At 40.4% G+C, this 21,536-nt stretch overlaps 1 pseudogene; it reads right to left on the reverse strand.

Moving 5' to 3' along the window:
* Positions 1-324: 324 nt before the first annotated feature.
* LOC112391495 (tissue alpha-L-fucosidase pseudogene) lies at positions 325-1,569 on the reverse strand (annotated as a pseudogene).
* Positions 1,570-21,536: the final 19,967 nt, after the last annotated feature.

The raw sequence follows: 21,536 nt of genomic DNA on the forward strand, positions 1-21,536 counted from the left end.
AACTATAGTCATTGAGTAATCAAGTAAGTTTATCAAACGCAGGATGGAGGGAAGTTTCCATTGTAGATAATTTCCAAAGGTAGGAATGGATGAACTCAGAGCTTCATTATTCAGTCCCTTCTTTTGTTGTCCAGAGTGAAGTATGCTAGCAATGGAGCTCAGATCCTTGGTCCATTGAGTCATTGGTGTAATGCACTCAGCTCCTCTGGAAAAGCCATCTTTGGATGGGGAAGAGAAGTTAGTTTATTATAATGATGGTACTATACGAGGAAAATCAAAGCAGCAAGCAGCAGGCAGTGACCCTTTCCTCTTGAACTCCAATGATCATTCCACTCCTGTCAGCTTTACAGCCCAAGCAAACTCAACTGGGAGAGCAGAGGGTCAGATCGAAGAAAGGAGGAGGCCTTTACCCAGACCTGTGGACCACTTCAGGTCTTCCTGGATCCCAGCATCCTTACCTTTGTAGCTAAGGTAGTTATGAGGGATTGAAGCTTTAAGACTCCTTTTTTTTTTTTTTTTACCAGCACAGTAAAATGACATAAAAAGCTGATATTTTTAAGGTATACCATACAATTACCGTGTTCTTTTCCCATTGCACCCTCCATGGTTTAGATGCATAGATAACCTCCCCATTATGCTCAGCCACTTCCCAGCAGCAAGACGCCTTTCTTGGAAGATGATAACAATCAGTCCATCTTTAGTTGGTCCAATGTTGAGACAACAGTTTCCCCCCAAACTTACTGTCTGAACCAGTTCTGAAATGATTTCAGATTCACTTGCGACGTCAGACATGGCCATGTCCTAATGATAGTCCTAGGATGCCTCGTCCATAGTGGTGCACACCTCCTACTTGTGATCTAGCAACCTCCCTGGTTTGAATTTACCTTGATAGTTGCAGTATCCTCCATGATAACAGGAGTATTTCTGACCCCATCATCAATCACTACCACTTCATCCTTGACTGGGATATCATTGTAGAGCCAAGAAAGAAAATTTGTAGAGTTCCAATAAGTATCAGGATATTCTTACTCTCCATCAGACCAAAAGCAGGTCAGGTTTCTACTTGCTAACAAGGTCATAAAGCTCTGCCTTTGCTTTCACACTGAAAAATATGGTGTTTTTGAAGCCATCTTTCTTCAAATAGGTAGAGTGGGTGGAACCATTCTAAGAATGGATGATACAGTCCATAGCTGTATGTTCCTCTTCAGGACAGCTGCTCCCAACTCATCAACTTATCAAAACACAGTGGGGCTCAGGTCCTCCAAGTTCCAGCTCCACGACACAGGGCTCAACCAGTTTGTGAAGCCTTGGTGATGCTTTGTGGTCAAGACTATATATGGAGCTTGGAAGAGGATAGCCCGCTTGGGGTGGAAGAAGTCTCGATGAACTGCCACCCCAAATCCAAGTAGCTAAAGCACGGTGGGTAGTTGTCACACCTGAAGTGCTTGTCCTGGGGCCGTCACTCACCCTTCTGGTGCCACCAGAACCACTTGCTGACCCAGGCTGGCACCCAAAGCATACTCCAGGCCACTACACCCCAAATGTTGCCTCATGGAACCAGCCCGGAGAGAAGATTCAGCCCACCCCAGGTACAGTGGCACCCGGCGCATGCTGAGTCCTGAGCGCCCTCCCGGCCCTCCTAGCAGCAGCCGTTCGCCTGCCACCCCATCCCAAGAGTGGGGACACCTCTCTCTTGGTTTACTGACTTTTAATACACCAAGCCTAATGAATGGAGCTTGTTTGGAACCTGACTCAAGCAAAGGAAACATTTTGTTATGTGCTGTTTTAAGGAAAACAGGACCAGTATGGTGTTCATGAAAAGTAGATGAGATGGGCTGCAGAAATCAGGAAGAACTGAGAGCGCTGGGGTCCAGAACTGGGGGGTGGCGGGGTGAAAGCACAGGCCAAGTGAGGCAGACGCGGCTCCTTCCTCGCTAAGTGACACCTGTCACAACCTCATTTATCTATTGTCTCCAATTTGCTCATCTGGGAAATATTTGGGTTTGAAAAGAATCTTAGAATAGGGATCCAGAAAAAGCTTAGCTATATTAAACCGTGCCCTCCAATTCAACTAGAGATAAAACAAGAGAGGAAGGAGACATATCTCCAAATTCAATTCTCCTATCTTCGCTTATGTTTTATGGAGAACTTATGTCATTCACAAAAGAGATGTCGTTTCCCCAGGGGAGACAGCAGGTGTACATTTTCTCTCAAGGCTATTTAATTGCTGTCAAGAAGACATATGATTAACAAAACCAAATGCTGGAAATATGAAGTATAGACAATTTTAAAGTTGTTTATATAGTTGATTACAGTATATCACACAATGTGTTTATTTGCCATAAACCTGCCTATCAGAGACTGTTTCCACACCTGTGCCTCTGCACTAAACAGCCCACCACTTAGCTGTGTGTAAATTCCCAGCTGAGAGAATGGCCATCACCCAGCAGAAGCAGCTTTCTCTTGTGGCGTCCGTTACCCCTTGGGCACCAGCTTTGCACCAGTGAAGGTGGGGCCTGAGCCCTGTGGACCCGTAGCATCCCCTGCTTTGATAAGAGAGCCCTTTGAGCTCTACAGAAGGAAAATAGTATGGAAATGACAGGCCTTTGTGGTTCTTCATTGTTCTTTGTGACGTTGCTGCTCAAAGTGAGGCCCACTTTCTGTAATCTGCTGGTTATTGTTCAGAGATGAGACAAGAACGGAGTTGAGAGGAAGCATTTAGAGTTGTTGACAGCCATGTGGCAGCCTAAGTTTATGTCTGTTGAATCTAATTCAAAAATGGGACTTGAATTTTGTGTATATTGATTTTTTATTCCATTTTAAATTATTTTTTATTACACTTTGCAAAATATCAGGCTGTGACAGATTGGAAATAAAAAAAGAAACCGATCCTTCACCACGCATAATTTGAGAAGCATTGCTTCAGAGCAATAGCCCACACGCATGCTACATCCCAGGGTTTCATTTTGACACTCTGACAGTTCCCAAGGGGCAGCCAATGGCAAAAAAATGTAGATCTACAAAGATGGTCTCCCCAAAGGGTCAGAAGGTCCCTCACAGGTGAGAAGCAGGTATCTAATCTACCACACATGTGTTAGGTCCATGGCAGGGGTTGGTAGACCTAATGAAACCAGCCCAACTGCCCCTTGTCACAACATAACTGCAGGCTTTTCACTAGTACTAGTAGCAGCAGCAGCTAAGATTTACAAAGGACTTATTATGATGCAGATACTGTCCTAAATACTTTACATATACAAAATATTAAATAGCTCTTCTCTCTTTGGAGTAATATATAGTCTCCCCTATGCATGTAGCAAGAGAAGTATAGCATCAAGTCTGTTTACAGTGATTCCTTGTATAGCTATGAAAATTTGCTAACAACTGGCCTCTTTTTGGGGTATTTCAAGACATCATGCCATGTATACTAGAGATAATAATTTAAAAATGGAAACATAATACCCAGGAAATAAGAGTTTTGTGTTCAGATACTAGGAATAGAGCATAGCTGGAAAAAAATTTAATACAGAAACAGCAATCAGTATTGGAAATTGGGAGAATAGGGGAATAGGGGGATAGCTTGGACTATGTTTTCATTTTTTTGTTGTTGTATTTGGAAATTCTCGGGCATGAAACACAGAAAAAAATATAAATGTAAGAAGCAAAGACAACAACATAAGACAACTTGTATCAGAGCATAGAGACCCTATCCAAAATGAAGTCTTCCATCTACAAATTTTCTCCCCCCAACCTGGCTGATTTTTTGAAAAGATAAACAAAATTTTAAAACCTTTAGATGGACTAAAGAGAGAAGACTCAAATACATAAGACCAGAGATGAAAGAGGAAACATTACAACTGATACTATACAAATACAAAGGATCACAAGAGACTATTACAGTTATATGTCAACAAACTGGATAACTTAGAAGAAATAGATATATTCCTAGAAACATACAATCTACCAAGACTGAATCATAAAGAAATAGAAAATCTGAACAGAGCAATAACAAGTAAGGAGACTGAAAAACCTCCAAATAAAGAAAAACCTAGGACCAGATGGTTTCACTGGTGAATTCTACCCAACATTTTAAATTAATGCCAATTCTTCCCAAACTCTTCCAAAAAATTAAGAGGAGGGAACACTCTCAAACTTGTTTTATGACACTAGCATTACCCTGATAACAAGGCCAGATAAGGGTAGTATAAGAAAAAAAAAACTATAGACCAATATCCTTGATGAATATTGATGCATAAATTCTCAACAAAATACTAGCAAACCAAATTCAATAGCACATTAAAGGGATCATACACCATGATCAAACTGGATTTACCCCTGGGGTGCAAGAGTGGTTCAACAGTGCAAATCAATAAATGTGATATACCACATTAATAGAATGAAAGCTAAAGATCAGATGATCATCTCAATAGATGCAGAAATAGCATTTGACAAAATTTAATATTCTTTCATGATAAAAACTCTCCACAAACTGGATATAGAAAGAAGATATTTCAACATAATAAAGGCCATATATGACAAACCCCCCAACTAACACCATACTCAGTCTTTTCCTCTAATATCAGAAACAAGACAAGAATGCCCACTCTCACCACTCCTATTCAACATAGTACTAGAAGTCCTAGCCAGAGCAATCAGGTAAGAAAATGATATAAAGGGCATCCAAATTGGAAAGTAAGAACTAAAAATGTCTTTTCTTCAGATGATATGATCTTATATATAGAAAATCCTAAAGACTCCACCAAAAAACTGTTAAAACTAATCAGTGAATTCAGTAAAGTTGCAGGATATAAAATTAACAGACAGAAATCAGATGTGTTTCTATACACTAACAATGAAATATTTCAAAAAGAAATTAAGAAAACAGTCCCATTCACAACAGCATCAACAACAATAAAATACTTAGGAATAAATTTAACCAAGGAGGTAAAAGACCGGTACACTGAAAACTGTAAGACTTTGAGGAAAGCGATTGAAGACACAAGTAAATGGAAAGATATTCCTTGTTAATAGTGTTTAAATCTCCATCCAGCTCAAGTCCTCTATAGATTCAATGCAATCCCTATTAAATTGCAAAGCCATTTTTCATAGAAACAGAAAAAACAGTCCTAAAATTTGTATAGAACAACAAAAGATCTCAAATAGACAAAACAACCTGAGAAAGAAAACAAAGCAGGAGGCATCACTTCCTGATTTCACACTAAACTACAAAGCTGTAGTAATCAGAATAGTATTATACTGGCATAAAAAATAGACACAGACACCAATGGAGCAGAATAAAGACCCCATGAATAAACCCTTGCATATACAGTCAACTAGTATTTGATAAGGGAGCCAAGAATACTCAATGAGGAAAAGATAGTCTCTTCAATAAATTGTGTTCAGAAAACTGGGTAGACACATACAGAAGAATAAAATTGGACCCTTATCTTACAAAAATTAACTCAGAATTGATTAAAGACTTAAACATGAGATGTGAAACCATAAAACTCTTAGAAGAAAATATAGGGGAAAATCCCCCTTGACATTGGTCTTGAAAATATTTCTTTGGATATGACACCAGAAGCAAAAGCAACAAAAGCAAAAATTAATAAGTGCGACTACATCAAACTAAAAAGCTTCTGAGCAGCAAAAGAAACAATCAACAAAATGAAAAGCCCACCTATGGGATGGGAGAGATTATTTACAAATCATGTATCTGACAATAAGTTAATGTCCAAAATATAGGAAGAACTCATACAACTCAATAGCAAAAAAACCAAACAATCCAATTAAAAAATAAGCAAAGGACCTGAATAGATAGGTCCTTTCCAAAGAAGACATACAAATGGCCAACAGGTACATGAAAAGATGCTCAACATCACTAATCATCAGGGATATGCAAATCAAAACCACAATGAGATATCACTTCACACATATTAGGATAGCTATTATCAAAAAGATAAGAGGTGGTAAGTATTGGCAAGGATGTGGAGAAAATGGAATCCTTGCACACTGTTGGTAGGAATGTAAATTGTTGCAGCCACTATGGAAAATAGTTACAGAGGTTCCTCAAAAAATTAAAACTACCATATGATCCAGAAATCCTGCTTCTGGGTATATATCCAATGGAAATAAAATCAGGATCTTGAAGAGATACCTGTAGCATCATTCACAATAGCCAAGATACAGAAACAACCTAAGGGCCCATCAACAGATGAATGGAAAAAGAAGATGTGGTATATACAGGGAATTATAGTCATTATTTTGATATATATAGTGGAGAATAACCTGCAAAAATACTGAGCCACTATGCTCTATACCTGAAACTAATATAATATTATAAATCAGTTATACTTCAATAAAAAAGATGTGATATATATACAATCAAATATTATTCAGCCATGAGAAAGAAGTAAATTCTGCCATTTGTGACAACATGGATGAACCTGGAGGACATTATGTTAAGTGAAATATTGATAAGGCAGACAGAGAAACACAAATACTGTATGATATCACTTATCTGTGGAATCTAAAGAAGCCAAACTCAGAGAAACAGAGAGTAGAATGGCAGTTAACAGGGGCTGGGGGTGAAGGAAATGGGGAGATGTGGGTCAAACTTTCAGTTATAAGATGAAAAAGTTTGGGGGATCTAATGTACAGCGTGGTGATTATAATTAACAATGTTGTATTATATACTTGAAAGTTGCTAAGAGTAGATCTTAAATGTTCTCACCACAAAAAAGAAATGATAAGTATGTGAAGTGATAGAGGTGTTAGCTCACACTATGGTGGTATATATATCATTTCACAATATATGGGTATCAAATCAACACGCTGTACATCTGAAACTTACACAATGTTATATATCAATTATGTTTCAATAAAGCTGATAAAAGATATTTTCTTTATTTATAAAATGACAATCTTGTGGGGAAAAAACCCACAAAAACATGTTTCTGTGATTGTCTCTTGCACACTAGTTCTTTCTGCCCTGGATCAAATGCTTCATTAAGTGACTGTTATTATTGCTGATCTCCTCTCTTCAAAATATCTACTCATCTATTGTTTTCTCTTATGGTCCTTCTTGGAATCTGAAACCACATATTCTAAGGAAATTCAAGAATCAATCTAAAGGAATTTTTAAATTTACTATTTTACATAGATTGGATTGGATCACTACAAAATACAATCTTTTTTGTCAGCTCTAGGCAAAGTATTTATTTTCTTTGCCTAGGCAAAGTATTTCTTTTCTCTCCAAGTCCATGTTGTTGAAAAACTTACCAGGAACTTCCCCAAAACTTGGGTCTTGATGCTAAAGTGCACTCCCAGAAGTGCAAAGATAATGTGTAAAAAAAAAAAAAAATCTGTCAGTGATGTAGATGAAAATGAACATTAGAGCAATTTCTGGTCAGCAAAGAAAGAACCCAACGTTTACATAATCCTAATGTGCATACATGGCTTCTTCATATTTTCCTGCTAAAACTCATCTGGCTTTGCTCAAGTCCTCAAATGCAGTGAATTCTAGGCAGCACCTGATATTTATTCATGCCATTGTCAAGAGCATCTTTGCAGTTCTTGCCAAGGTTTGTCATTGAATATGTTTATCCAGCTGCATGGCAAAAACATAATACACAGTCATCATTTTACTCAGTCACCTACTCAATATTTTCTTCTATGATTAAATTAATTCATAAATATTACACTTTTAATACCAGAACGCTATGGTTCATCCAGCCAGTTGAATACTTGTTTGTCCATTTTCTAATGTTGCTGGGCACTCAATCATTTCATTATAGAGTTTGAAATAATGAAAAGCATTGCATTTACTTAACATGCACAATAAACAGAGCAGGATCCTTCTTTGAGCTCCTTTATTATGCAGTGTAAGGCTGTAGGAGGAATTTTGTGAGAAACACTGGAGAACTGTGGGGGGGGGTGTTTTGGAAATGGTTCTGGTGTGTGTAAGCAAATATGCTCTGATTGCCTAATGCATAGGACAGAAACGCTGGCTCTATTTGCAGCTGGCACAGTTTTTTGCTCAATTCTGGAGGGTTTCAAATAAACACACACATCTTGGTCTTACTCGTACCTGATTCATTACCAGACTGTGCTCATGAACCCTGTAAGCTGTTTCCATGTACTGTGGCATTTTTGAGACTCCCTCCTTTAAACATCCACACCCAGTCTGGTTTTTTAAAGCAGCCTCCAGAAGCTCTTAAGTACTCATCTCCATAGTAAAAGGATGGAAGCTTATGGGCAAGAGTCTGCTTTCCCCTCCAGTGCTGACCTTGGTGACAGCAGCACAATATGCCTCTAAATAGATACCTGGCCCCGGAGGCAAGAGCCATATACCACAGGACACTTATTAAATCACCTTCTGAATGAAATATTTATAGCCAGCACTGCAAGGCAGTTAGCTTTTCTAGAAATATATCCAAATTTGCTCCATCATTCTGGGAATAGCCTTGGTTAGCAATTGCTCATAATGTCAATGCTTTTGGAAACTTTTTACAGTCGTTTTATTGTATTCCGTTCAAAAATAAAACTGAAAGGAGCTTGAAAACTAGGTTCTTAGATGATCACATGATGGCCTGATTTCCGTGGTTTCAGTTCTGGGCATTTTACTTTATGTGGACCCACTGAAATTAACCAAAATTAATCCATATTTGAACAAAGACTGTATATACAAATAAGCCCTAACACTAGCTGAAGCGTTTGGAATGCATTGGTCCAGGAAGGCGAAGAAGTTATAGCAAACAACATATGGGCTTTAAAACCTGGAACTATCCAACACAGAACAAGAAAGCTATTTTCACTTTCCTTGTTCCTTTTTTTTTTTCTCCAGAAGATGAGTAATTCCTAATCACGTTTTATTTTCATCTTTAGAGCTGTATCCTGAAAGAGCCAGGTCGATTTAAAACTGCTGGTGAGTTTGCAACCCTGTCCAATAATTACCTAACGCATTTGTGTCATCTGCTTTCCTTGTTGTGTGAAAACACACTAAGGAAATGTGTAAGTCCACTGAATTGTTCCCAACTCTTTTATTCACCTTTCAGCATGCTAGTTCCTTCCCTTGGCATTGATATCATTATGCATTTGTCAAAGATAGACTGTCACTTCAGGGCCTCTATTATGTGCAAGAATTGGCAGCAAATTTTGCCACTGGGATTTGCTTATATCCTCTGTATGTTATTGTACTTCTTTGGAATTCAGTAAATTCCGTACACCCACTTCTTTGATGTTCATTCCAGCCCCTAAATGTGGAAACAATGACTGAAATTTTGGATCAAAGCATCTCATAGATGGCAGGCAACACAACTCTCTGATTATTCACTAGAACAGAGGGGCCTCCCCTTCCCACCTCCCCCGCTAAAATCTAGGCCAACAGTCCTCCAGGAACAGCTCTGGCTTCCCTAGTGCAAAGTCACGAGAGGAAGCTAAAGAAAACCACTCCAAGGTTTTAGGAAAAAGAAAGAGACTAAACTGAACAGCTAAAGTGAGGCTCGTGGTCATTTCTAACTATAGAGAAAGCTAACTACTGTCCCAGTTGGTTCTCTCGTTTCTTTTACACTGGTCATGCTCTAGTCTAGCACTTCTATTGGGCCAGGCTTATTTCAGGTTTGGAAAAGTCTTCAGATCTAATTTCTATATAACGTCAGCTGTACAAGATGGCCTGGATTTTTTTAAATGCATGCTTAAAGGAAGAGGTAAACGGTCCAGGAATTAAGAAGTTTTTAAAGTAATTGGAAAAAAACCCAGAACTACCAAAATTTCAACGAGTTACTTTTGCAAACTATAATTAGCTGTCTAGAACAAATTTTCAGTGTTTGCTTTTGCTTTACTCCTGGGATGCCAGTGCAGATAATTACTTCATTCAATTTATTTCACAGGTCAACTTTGACTCATAAAAGCATTAAAGCAGGTAACCCCCTAGGGATGTTAGGAAGACAGATGAGCAAATAGATATGAAACTGTTGTAAGCACTTTCATACAACAGGGGAAAAAAGGCACTTATAAATTCAGGGTATTTTATGGTTATGTGTTGACTTCACTCCATTTGGTATCCAGAATGTGCTAGTTATAATTAATACACAATGTTGGGAACTATTATAAAAGTACCATACTCTTTTTAAATATAGTGAAGAAGATAATTGTGTTTGAGGAATCTCATCCTGTGTAAATTAGAATAATTCCCAGTAGAGTGCCATAATTGAGAATTGGGCTGACTGCACTGAATGGAGAAGAGAGTCCTCTTAGCATGACAGCCTGTGTTCAATCAAAAGGTAGAGTGTCAAGGAGGTAACATGACAGCCCTTAAAATACCAGTTTCAGATTGCCTGAGTTTTTACTGCCCAGACGTATGCAACAGTGACATCCAGCGGTTGTGGAAATAATTACAAGTGAATCTCATTTTAAAATACAAAGTAAGTTTTAAATTATAATTTAATATTCTGTATTGTCCAATGTTGTCTACATTCTTTATCTGGCTACAGTGTAAGTCAATAATTCAGGCTGTATGCCAAGTAAAGCAAAACTCACTCTGTTTATTTCCTAAGTAGTTTCCAAAGTCTGTTGTTCTGTTAGTCTTATTCTGATGTTTTATAATTTAACTAAAATTATAGTGAGTCTACACTCCAAGGGTCTCCCTGACCCTCCTAAGCACACTTAGATATTTTTGCAAGCACAGATGAGACTGTGTGCATGCTGCAGACACACAGCAGAAGTGAAAGCTGTACTTGACTCCACTGTTAAATACTCCAGGGAAGGCGTCTGTGACGCTGAACATTTTCATTGTTGTGGAATTGCTCAAAGAAGTTCATTATGATTTTTTCCAAGTCATTGAAGATGAAGAGAAAGAAGAAAGGGAAAGAGAAGAAAAGGAAAGGAAAATAAAGAGGACGAGGAAGGAAAGAAAAAAGGAAGGAAGGAAGGGAGGGAGGGAGGAGAGAGAAGAAAGAACAGGACTACTCACTGATCTTTAACAAATTTTGGTAATATGTCCACGTGTGACAATAGATCTAAAGAGGAAATTCAAAAAGATAATTAGCCTCCCCCCAACTTCTGGTTTTAAATTGCATTCCTTCAACTGCCAGCCAATTAACTAAGATAAAAAATAATAATTTTCATTTAAAACAATCTGAGAAAAGCTGCTGCTGCTGTACCTAGAACAGTGCCACTTGTAAGAGGATGCTAGCAAGGCATCCCCCTCCATTATGCTGGGAAAGAACTCTCAACAGAAGCCTGTTAGGTAACCTCAGCCAATAAATTATTTATGTCCATGTCAATGCCGAGCACATCAGGTGACTGCTTACCAACTTCCCAGGCGGCACTCATTCTGAGAAACCGTTGTCTCATGCCAAGCCATTTCTCAATCTTAGACTCCCTCCTCATATTGGGGTTTTTTTCCCTTCATCCGCCTGTTTCCTTAAAGTTCTCACAACGGGAAGAACTTACAGGCACCCTCTCAAATTCTCCTTGTTAGAGGAGGGAAGAAACTAACAAACAAGCTGAACATCTATCCAACTCCAATAAGATAATCAAGACATAATTCCATAAAGAGCTCCAAATGCCCTTTAGCTCATATACCCCCATTGTGCCCTAATAGAGGAAAAAGAACCGCACAGAAGCTGTGTCGGATTGAAGGAGGATGTGCATGTGAAACCTGTGAGGGGCACTCAGCAGAGAGCGTCAGGACAAAGAGGTGGGGATGGTCTCCGTGAGGAAAGTCTGGGAAACGATTCCCATTTGTGTCAGTGAGATTCCCATTTGTGTCAGTGAGAGTTAGGGGAGATGTACACTGAAACAGAGCAGGAAAATCTGCAGGCTTCAGCCAGGTTTTTTTGCTTTTACGAGGCCTTTGAACTGTAAGGGGGATTATCCAGATTTTGAAGCGAAAGAATGCGTGTTCCTATCACTGCTCTCCTAGTATCTTCACTTGGAGATGCCTCTGGCTTCTTGCTTCTTTGTGGAGAGTATATGGAGAATTAGCACACCCAGATGTTACCTCTCCTTTTAGTTCTGCTGGAGTCTGGCTGGGTGGCTCTTATCTTGTGCACCCTGGAACTCTGATTCTAAGATTTCTAGAGTCAAGATTGGGGTCCCTCAAGAGCAAAGGTAGAACCTCCCCTTGACAAGCTGGGACCTCCTACACCAAGATGGCCATGGCCACCGCATTACCAGCTCTTGCCAGTACGAGTAGCCAGAGGCTGGCATGAGGGATCAGTTCCCTTCTTTTCTCCCTAAAGAAAAATCCTGCCTTGCAAAGCTTTCTTCAGTGTTTCAGGACCAAAAAAAACAAAAAAGCAGTTGCACAACATGCATATCCTCTCCTGGCTTATAGCTTCGGGTATAGTTTTACTGCAGTATATATATCTAATAATCCATTTAATTTCTTTAGAGAGATGTTATGTATATACAATTGGCATTTGGATGGAATCACATGCCATAAACCTGTCTGCTCCTATCCAGGTTCAGAATACAGAAGAAGAATCTGTTTTACAGACATTCTAGAATTTTTACATGGTCAGTTGGCTGGTTTTGTATTCTGGAACATATCAGAGCATCTACAGGAAAAAAAATATATAAATTCTATAAAATGGTGGCAGGATTTCTGATTTACTGATACTGCTGGTTTGAATTTTCACAAAAATATTTAGCTATAGGACAATGTATTAGGCGTATTCTTAAAGGTAAATAACTGCAGCCAATAAAAGTTGGGCCTACAAAGGGTCCCATCTTCTACTAGTTTTCTGCACCAAGAATTACTACCAGTGTAATCACGGCTCCCTGCACACTAATATTTCCTCGATACAGTATGATCAATGTTGTGGAAAAACATTTATTGTATTTCTTCTAGCTACTTAAAGGCATTACTGAATTATGGGTATCGCAAAACGAATCCACTGTGCATTTTTTCTTTATGTGACGTTTTTACAATCTTCATTTTCTGCTTTGCAGCCACTGAGCTATAGAGATCCACACTTTGTCCCTCTTACAACTGCCACTGTGGCCACCCTCTCCTTTCTGCTTTATTACGTCTGAAATGCACTTCATATGATAACATTCCTTTTCATTCTGTGCCGGACTCTTCTTTGAAAGGAAGAAGTTATGAAAGAAATTAAACAATCAGTATTGTTAATAACAGTTCTTAATCTTCTTTCTTAACTAAGGTTATGAAGTTTAGACTGAGAAAAGGACAAGGGGAGGAAATGGTATTTTATGGAATCATTCCGGGAGAGCTGATGGAATGGGTGTGAGTTTTGCAGTTTTGACATTTAACAATTTTATTAACATCTTTGCTTATTATGTACCTCAATCCACAGGATCTGCAGTGGGGAGAAAGTGTCCAGCTAACAGCTCGTGTCCCAGGCCCTGCCAAGGGATGAATCAATTAGCAAGAGAAGCAATGATGCAAATGCTCCGGGGTCACTCGGGATGCTGTTTGCCTTTTTGATAGAGAAAGCACGCCATAAATAACATCACACCTCAGGAAATCATTCCAGGAGGCCCAGATGCCGGTAAGGCTGCTGCCTGGGACGGAAGGAATCATTTGCTCATTGTGTGTATTTCCCCCATCACAGTCAATGGAAGATTTGTAGTAAAATCAAAGTATTTAAAAGGAGGACAGTATGTGGTAACGGAGGCATGTTTAGTAATTTTTTTAGTACCAGAACCCATGATTTATGAGCCAGAGTTAGAGCCAACTTTATTACAAAAATGACTTCACCCATAAAAACCTTATTCAGGGCTCTCAGGAGAATGCTGTAGTACCCAACAGCATTATTATCCAGCAAATATCCACAAACAATTCCCTCCTCAGTCTCATTTCCGCCCCCTTTCAAGGGACAGGCTTCCCCCGTTATTGCTGAAAAAGTGGGGTCCCAGGCAATGTGTTGTGCTCTTTCTGTGGTGACTTGCCTGGATGAGGCATTTATAAGCCAGAGCAAAAGCTGCCTCCAGGGTCTCAGTCACATCTTCCCCAGCCTCGTGCCCTGAGGAATAATGAGCAGAAGACACCCACTCACCCTTCATTTCCTCCCTGCACAGAGCTTTCCCGCTCCCTGCACTCCCACCCACTCCTCCAGAGCTTGGATCCCCATCACCTCAGAGGGGCAGGCTGAAGCTCCCCCCCTTCTGATTGCCATGGTAACCGCCCGCTGCACTAAAACTGCCAGGGCTGGGTGTCCAGGCTGGGTCCCCTGCGCGTACCAGGATCTGGGAACTAGCCCTCCATCTTATTAAACTCTGGTGTCAGCTCCTAGCAATTGTTTTAAATTTACACCCTCAGAGTGGCTTAGTGGGATTACATGTCCATTTGCATTAAAACAGGTTTCTGTCATTAAACTGCCATACAATAAGCTTCCTTGGGACAAATTAATGAGCTCTAAATATCATCAAGTAGAAGTTCACTTCACCAAGATGGCCAACAAGGGGGGCAAAAGGATGTGGCTGCTCAGAAATCTTAGCCCAGGAGAAATGTAAGTGCCAACTACAGAAGGAGGTCTTGTCTGGGTCCTTCTTCGCTGTGAGATAAATGTCTCTGATTTAGAGCTGATCTGAGAGAGTTAGCAACATTATCTCTATTCACCAAGAGCCCACAGTTCACTTCCTAGGCCTATTCCAAATACGCCTTTACCCTTGACTGCGTCTGCTGAAATTTGCCGATGGACCACCGGACCCTTTTCTTTGTGACAGTATCTCAGTCTCATGTGCTTTACCCTGTCATCTGTCTGTCCTTGAGGAACTTGGGTGCATCCAAGTTGCCTGGGAACAACAAGCACACAGCAGAGCACCACGTGTAGCTGGAATGAATGCTCCCAACTCTAAAATGCCTGGCTAGTTATTATGGGACTGTCTGGACTATCATTCAGGGACCTGGACCCTGGAACACTGGTCCTGATAAGGAGCACCCTACTCTGATCATCTAGAAGCAGAATAAGAACAGGGAACAGTTTTTAAAGATGGATTGTCCCTGCTCACAGGATGGCCAACACTTGCCCTTATAAATACATATATGTGTCTAAGTATAAATTTTTCATCAAAAACAAGTAAATCAACCTCCAAACTTTCTTTTATATAAAGGAGGAAAGACTCGCTGCTAGACAGACTTCCCGATCTGCAGAAGCTGTGATCTCATTTCTGTATAGTCTTAACAGGGGACAGTAACGTATGATTGAGACACTGCTATATTTAGGAATGACAAGATGGGCATTATTAATAGCTTAATTGACATTAAGGCAATTACCCCTACCCTTATTAGAGTTTGTAGAATTACACAGAAAATATTGGATGAGGCCTTTTTTCCCCTAGAGCTACCCAAGGATACAGCATTTTATTTCATGCCAGATCCCTGCTTTGACATTAGATACTCAACCATAGAATGATTCCAGTAAATCATTATAAATGCATTATAATAAAGATGTTATGAGCTATCAGATATTAACCCCCAACCCCTAAAGAGAGATAAATAGTCCAGTTGCATGATTCCCACTTTCGTTTCATAAGAAAGAAGCTTTTGCAAAGAGCAACTGACTAATGAATTATAAAATGGTGTGTTGAGCTCAGATAATTAAACAATGCATTTTAGTGTCTAGTGCAGGATGAACACTAAATCATACACAAATAAAAAGGGAAAAGCCTAAACCCCAAGCCCAGCTCCTATTTTCAAATAACATTAATGTTGGCCTACAGTCCAGAAATGCTCAACTGTTTTCTTATCTGATTAGAGGGACTTATCAAGTATAAGATCAAGACACAAGTAGGTCAAGAAACCAAGAGTCAGAGCAAGAATTCCGGAGGTGCTAATTTCAGATAAGCCCACAAGGTTATTTTAATGGAGATTTTACGTGGAGATTACCTTTCTTCCCAAAATGTTTAATGGAGCAAAAGTCTAGAAGAATCTGGAAGCTTCTTTATACTTTTATTTTTTATTTCTGAATTTGTAATAAAACATATTAGTTGGGGGGGGTGGAGTAAAAACTCTGGTAGTAACAATGATCTTGGTCTTGTAGTGCTGGAAAGACAGACAGGAGGTGGAGAGGTACAGAGGTTGGTTTGGGTTCTAACCACTGTCCTCAGATTTGTCACCAAGTCCAGCCGGGCTCCATCTAGTGGTGAGCCTTGGATCACCATGAAGTTTTTTGCCTTCCGTGGCCCCTGTGTGGGGCTGGTTTGCCACTGACGGCCATTTTGGCATTTCCTGGGCTTGCCACAAGATTTGAAGCTGAACTTAAGCACAGCTTGAATATGTATTTTAGTCTTCCAGCATCTCAAAGACATGGTGACTGCTTCAAGGCAGTCTTCTGTTTCTTGGTCAAACAGCACACCACTAATGACTGTGGACAAAATCAGAGATGGCCTTGGACTCTGAGTGGGCAATAATCACCTGTGCTGGTGAGCAGAACTTCCCTGGAGCACCCGGTACCTCAGGTTCCACTTGGCCATCCCTCTCCTGTGCTCCAGGCAAGCTAACCACAGCCCTGTGCCCGCTCCACTTCCCCAACCCCATGTGTCACCCTCAACTGACACATGCAACTGACCTCATCTTTCTAAGGCTTCTTTTCTTCAAGAGCAATATGAGGATTTTAATAATGCCTACCCACAGGGTTGTATGAACATTAAAGGAGATTTGTTATATGAAAATCTATCTATGTAAAATGCCTATTACAGAGTAAGCTCACAATTAAATGTTATTTATTTTTAGTTTAGCTGTCTTGTATTTTTTCTCTCCTGGTTCTTCTCTCTTCATTCTACCCTAACATCTTCCAGTTCTCTCTCTCTCTAGCTCCCTCTGTCTCATACACACACACACACACACACACACACACACACACACACACACACACACACACACACACACACGCACATTTGCAAATCCCTGAAGGCAGACTCTCTGATTTATTCATTCAAGCATACCTTTCAGTGTCTAGCACAGTGTTTTGCTTAAGTTCACACTCCATACATGCTTGCTACCCTAACAATATTAATAATATAATAGCTACTAGTAACATTTTCTGACCTCTTGGTATGAACCAGGCACTATGCTAAGTATCATCACCTCATTTAATTCTTACAACAGGCCTCTGAGGCAAGTACCATTTTCATCCTCATTTTATGGGAAACTAAAGTTTAAACATAATCTATATCTTGCTCAAGGTCACACAAAGCTCATAATTGGGCAGCCAAGATACAAAGAATCAGCCTAGATTTGGAGTCTCAGCTCTTAATTTCCAGTGTGTTGAGCTGATTTTGTCAGCTTTCTCCTCTTCTAGACTGGGCTCCATTAAGGGATCAGTCATGAGCATGTACTCACTCTTAGATGAATGACCCTTAGGATCTCAATCTTTGGTGTTTCAGGAAGTCCAGAAGTATATGCGACCTCTAGTTTACAGCTACCCAAAAGTCACTTGTCTGCAAACTCCTGGGTCGTTACATAAAAACATCCAAAAAGACTTTACAATTGCGCACCCCATAAAGTTAATTTCACTTTGAGAGAATGTGTCTGAGGGAGGTGAGGCACTTAGTTATGTATTCAGGTTGGTGGCCACAGTAGATGGAGCTGTCCTGTCATCCTTGACAGACTGGCTCACTGGCAGCCTTGCTCCATCACGCTGTCACAGGCCAGAGATGGCCTCCCCATATTAGCCAAGAACAGTTATGCTTCCTGATGGTCCAAGCCTCACAAACCCCACACCTCCCTTAATTAAAGAAGTAAATTAAAAGGAATATTTCAACCTTAGGGATGAATTATTTTAGTAATTTGAGATTGATGCTTTATTGGATAAAAGGACACACATGGGTTTATTAAAAATGCTGCCTTCCTGCATAGCACAGGGAGATCAGCTCGGTGCTTTGTGTCCACCTAGAGGGGTGGGATAGGGAGGGTGGGAGGGAGACGCAAGAGGGAGGGGATATGGGGATATATGTATACGTATAGCTGATTCACTTTGTTATACAGCAGAAACTAACACACCATTGTAAAACAATTATACCCCAATAAAGATGTCTAAAAAAATAAAAATAAGCTTTAAAAAAATAAATTGTTATCTTCATGTACAAGGATCTGTGCAAGAGGTTGCCTGAGGTGGTGAGGAGTTTGTGTAGCCAGAGAGATGCACTTGTGAAGCAGCAACCAGAGGGACTAGGACTGAAGTCTGTTGGTGCAGAACATAGCCTGGCTATTTGTTGTACACTTGTCCTTCAGGCACAGCAGCCAGACATTTGGGATCTTCTGTGGTCTTCATTTCAAACTTGCTGACCCTGAGCACTGTGCTGGACACTACTAGGGTCACAAAGAGTCAGGGGTCCTCTCCTCTCAGGAGTATGGAGGCTACACGGCTCAGCTCCTTTGCGGTTGGATAGGCCATGTGACTGGTCTGTTGCTGTAAGCAGAGGTACTGTATGTCTCTTCCAGGCCAAAGCATTTTACTGTCAGAAGACCCTCCAGCTCTCTCCTCCTCTGTAGAAGTGAGCTTGGAAGCATGTGTTGAGATGACAGAGGGCCCAGTACCCTAGATTCCTAAATGACTTGGTGGAGCCGAGTCCTCCACAGGCCCACGTTGTACATCAGCAAGAAATAAACTTCTTTTGGATTAAGCCACCAACATTTGGAGGCTGTTTATTACCACAGTAAAACCCAGACAATCCTGATTAATCCAGGAGCTGACTTTTTGTTCAGAAAATGTGGTCCTTCTTTCCAAGTCTTAACACCTTTATCTTTTTTCCAATAACTTTATCCACTCATTCAGTGGTTTACACAGATATTTTCATGCTTTTGGTATAATCTCGGATGACTAAGATTGCCAAATGACACTTAATTAGGCAGAGTGGTGGTTTGTCCTTCGTCCACTGATGAATATTGGCACTGTGAAAGAAGTGGGGGAGGGCTTCCCTGGTGGCGCAGTGGTTAAGAATCTGCCTGCCAATGCAGGGGACAAGGGTTCCAGCCCTGGTCCGGGAAGATCCCACATGCCACGGAGCAACTAAGCCCGTGCACCACAACTACTGAGCCTGTGCTCTAGAGCCCACGAGCCACAACTACTGAGCCCACGTGCCACAACTACTGAAGCCTGCATGCCTAGAGCCAGTGCTCTGCTACAAGAGAAGCCACCACAATGAGAAGCCCGCGCATCACAACAAAGAGTAGCCCCCGCTCGCTGCAGCTAGAGAAAGCCCGTGTGCAGCAACGAAGACCCAATGCAGCCAAAAATAAAATAAATTAAATAAATCAATTTAAAAAAAAAAAAAAGTGGGGGAGAAGAAGACAAGAAGAAGACAAGATCGGACTTCTGAACATAACATGGCAGAATGAGACAGTGAAACAGAAGGGGAAAATAGAGAAAATGAAAAAAGAGAACAAGAGAGATAAAGAATGAAAAATAAATAAATAAATATAGAAAAGACAAAAAAAAGAAAAGTAGAAAAAACAACAACAACACAAACGATAGGAAGTTTATTTCAAGTTAGCTATAGCCAGTTGCTTATAGTTGGATTCCACTCCACAAGGTATCTCTCAGGATATCTTTGACTTTCAGCACCTAGTGTATGTGCCTAGCATGTCAGGGTCCTCAAGAAATGTTGGTTGAAATCACAAATAAAGGAATGAATGAACCTTTGTTCTATAATCTTGGAAGCATGTGTTGCTTGAACTGGTCTATGACAATGAATAGGCATTCCATCATACATTTAAAGTCAGTGGAAAAAGTGAGAGGGGAACTAGAAATAATAGAGTTTGAATAGCTCCTCACAACCTTTAAACCTGAGTCCTTGAAAAGAGCAACTATGAGGTCAGAACAATTATTCTTTGTCCTAGAAACAGGACATCACTGATGACTCAGAGCAGTCTGTTTAAGATAGTGTTTCAAATAAACTGGGTAGAAATGTCCTTGTTTTGTTTGCCTCTGGCTGGGCTGAACTGAGGGTACAGTCAGCATTGAGGGATCTATGGCCTTGATGTTGTGGAAGGTGACAGGAGGGAAATGGAATAAAATTTGCTGAATAATTTACTTTTGAAAAACTTCAAAGGGGGCAAGGAATAGCAATATTACCAGAGAGTTAATAAGAAGGTGGAGTTGGGAGGCATTCAACTGCCAAGTGGGAACCTGCAGTAGAATATTCACCTGGTTGGGGTAATTCACTTTCCAGAGATATATGAAAGGACTGTGGCAGGGCTGCCCCCCATTCAAGGATGCTCTCTGGTAAAGTCAAGTTAGCCTGTTCTAAGGATATGGAAGGAAGTTAGCCCTTCCTCTGGGGGAAAGTATGAATCCAGTGTCTCCAGTCTGTGGACTTACTTGTGTGTGTGCTGTGCGTGTGTGTGTGCACTTGCATACACGCACACATGCTCATACACACTCATGCGAAGTTCAGATGTCTAGGACTTGTGGTGGGAATGGAAAGAACCAAGTAAGCAGAAAGTTGCTGCCTGGCAGGCTGAAGGAGGATGACTGGTGTGGGCAGGAAAACAACATTCTACACAGTAGTAGGGTATCCTTGGGGATCACACGGAAACACAGCAAAAGTGCTATGCCAGCTTGGCTGCAGTTTTAAAGAAAAGGATTATCTCTTGGGATGAACTTTCTCCTGGGGATGAACACACTCTCTGCATCCAGATTCAAATCCATCAACTTCCACCTGTCGTCTCAAGCTACACTCCTCTCCCATTTCTTATCAAAGGGACAAGCATTCTTGTTTCCTTGGCTCTAAATCACGAGCTTCTCCTCCTCACTCTTCCTTTCATTCAATCTCTTCCCCTTTAAAATGTTTCTTGGATTCACTCTTTTCCTCTCCCTGCCTGGGTAGCTGGTCTACCTAATTCCAGATCATTGCCCTTCCTATAGGAAATATAAGACCCACATGCAAATAATGAAATACTATCCCATAATCCAAGACAGAAATGATGAGTGTTACGGTAACAACGGCCCTAAGTACTAGACTTCCCAGACACTTCAGATTTCATGTAGTCTTTAAATTTTTCAATAAAGGTAATTTGTAAAATGCATATGTTGAAAGGTAAAAATTTTTAAATATTATCTGATTTTTTTGCATTTCTTTTTTTCCCGTTTGACCTTCTTCCTCCCCTATTCACACAGCTGACCACGTCTCTTGCTCTTTAGCTCAAGGAAGGGATGAAACAGCATTAAGCAGAAGAAGCATTTTCTTCCTGACTTGCATATTTCAAAAGCACAGCCCCCTGGGGGGATAAAGACATCATTATTAGGGCAGAGGCGAAGGAGGAGGGAGCAAACATGAATATAAGCTAGGCTCTTCCTCTTCACCTCTAACCAAAGGGAAGATCCCCCACGATTGATGGAGGTAGAGGGAGTGAAATTGGTAAATTAGTATGGTTACTTTGGAGATGAATTTGGCAGTATTTGGTAAGATTGAAACTCTGGAGAAATTTTTACACATATATGTAAAGATATTTGTACAAAAATGTTTCTTGCAGCATGACTTCTGAAGAAAAAAAAACAACTTCTGACAACTTAAATGTTCATTCACAGAAGAGGGAATAAATTAAATGTGGAATTTTGGGTCAACCA

This window comes from Neophocaena asiaeorientalis, unplaced genomic scaffold (genome assembly GCF_003031525.2).
Source record: "Neophocaena asiaeorientalis asiaeorientalis breed wild unplaced genomic scaffold, Neophocaena_asiaeorientalis_V1.1 scaffold96, whole genome shotgun sequence".
In the NCBI taxonomy this organism is placed as follows: domain Eukaryota; kingdom Metazoa; phylum Chordata; class Mammalia; order Artiodactyla; family Phocoenidae; genus Neophocaena; species Neophocaena asiaeorientalis.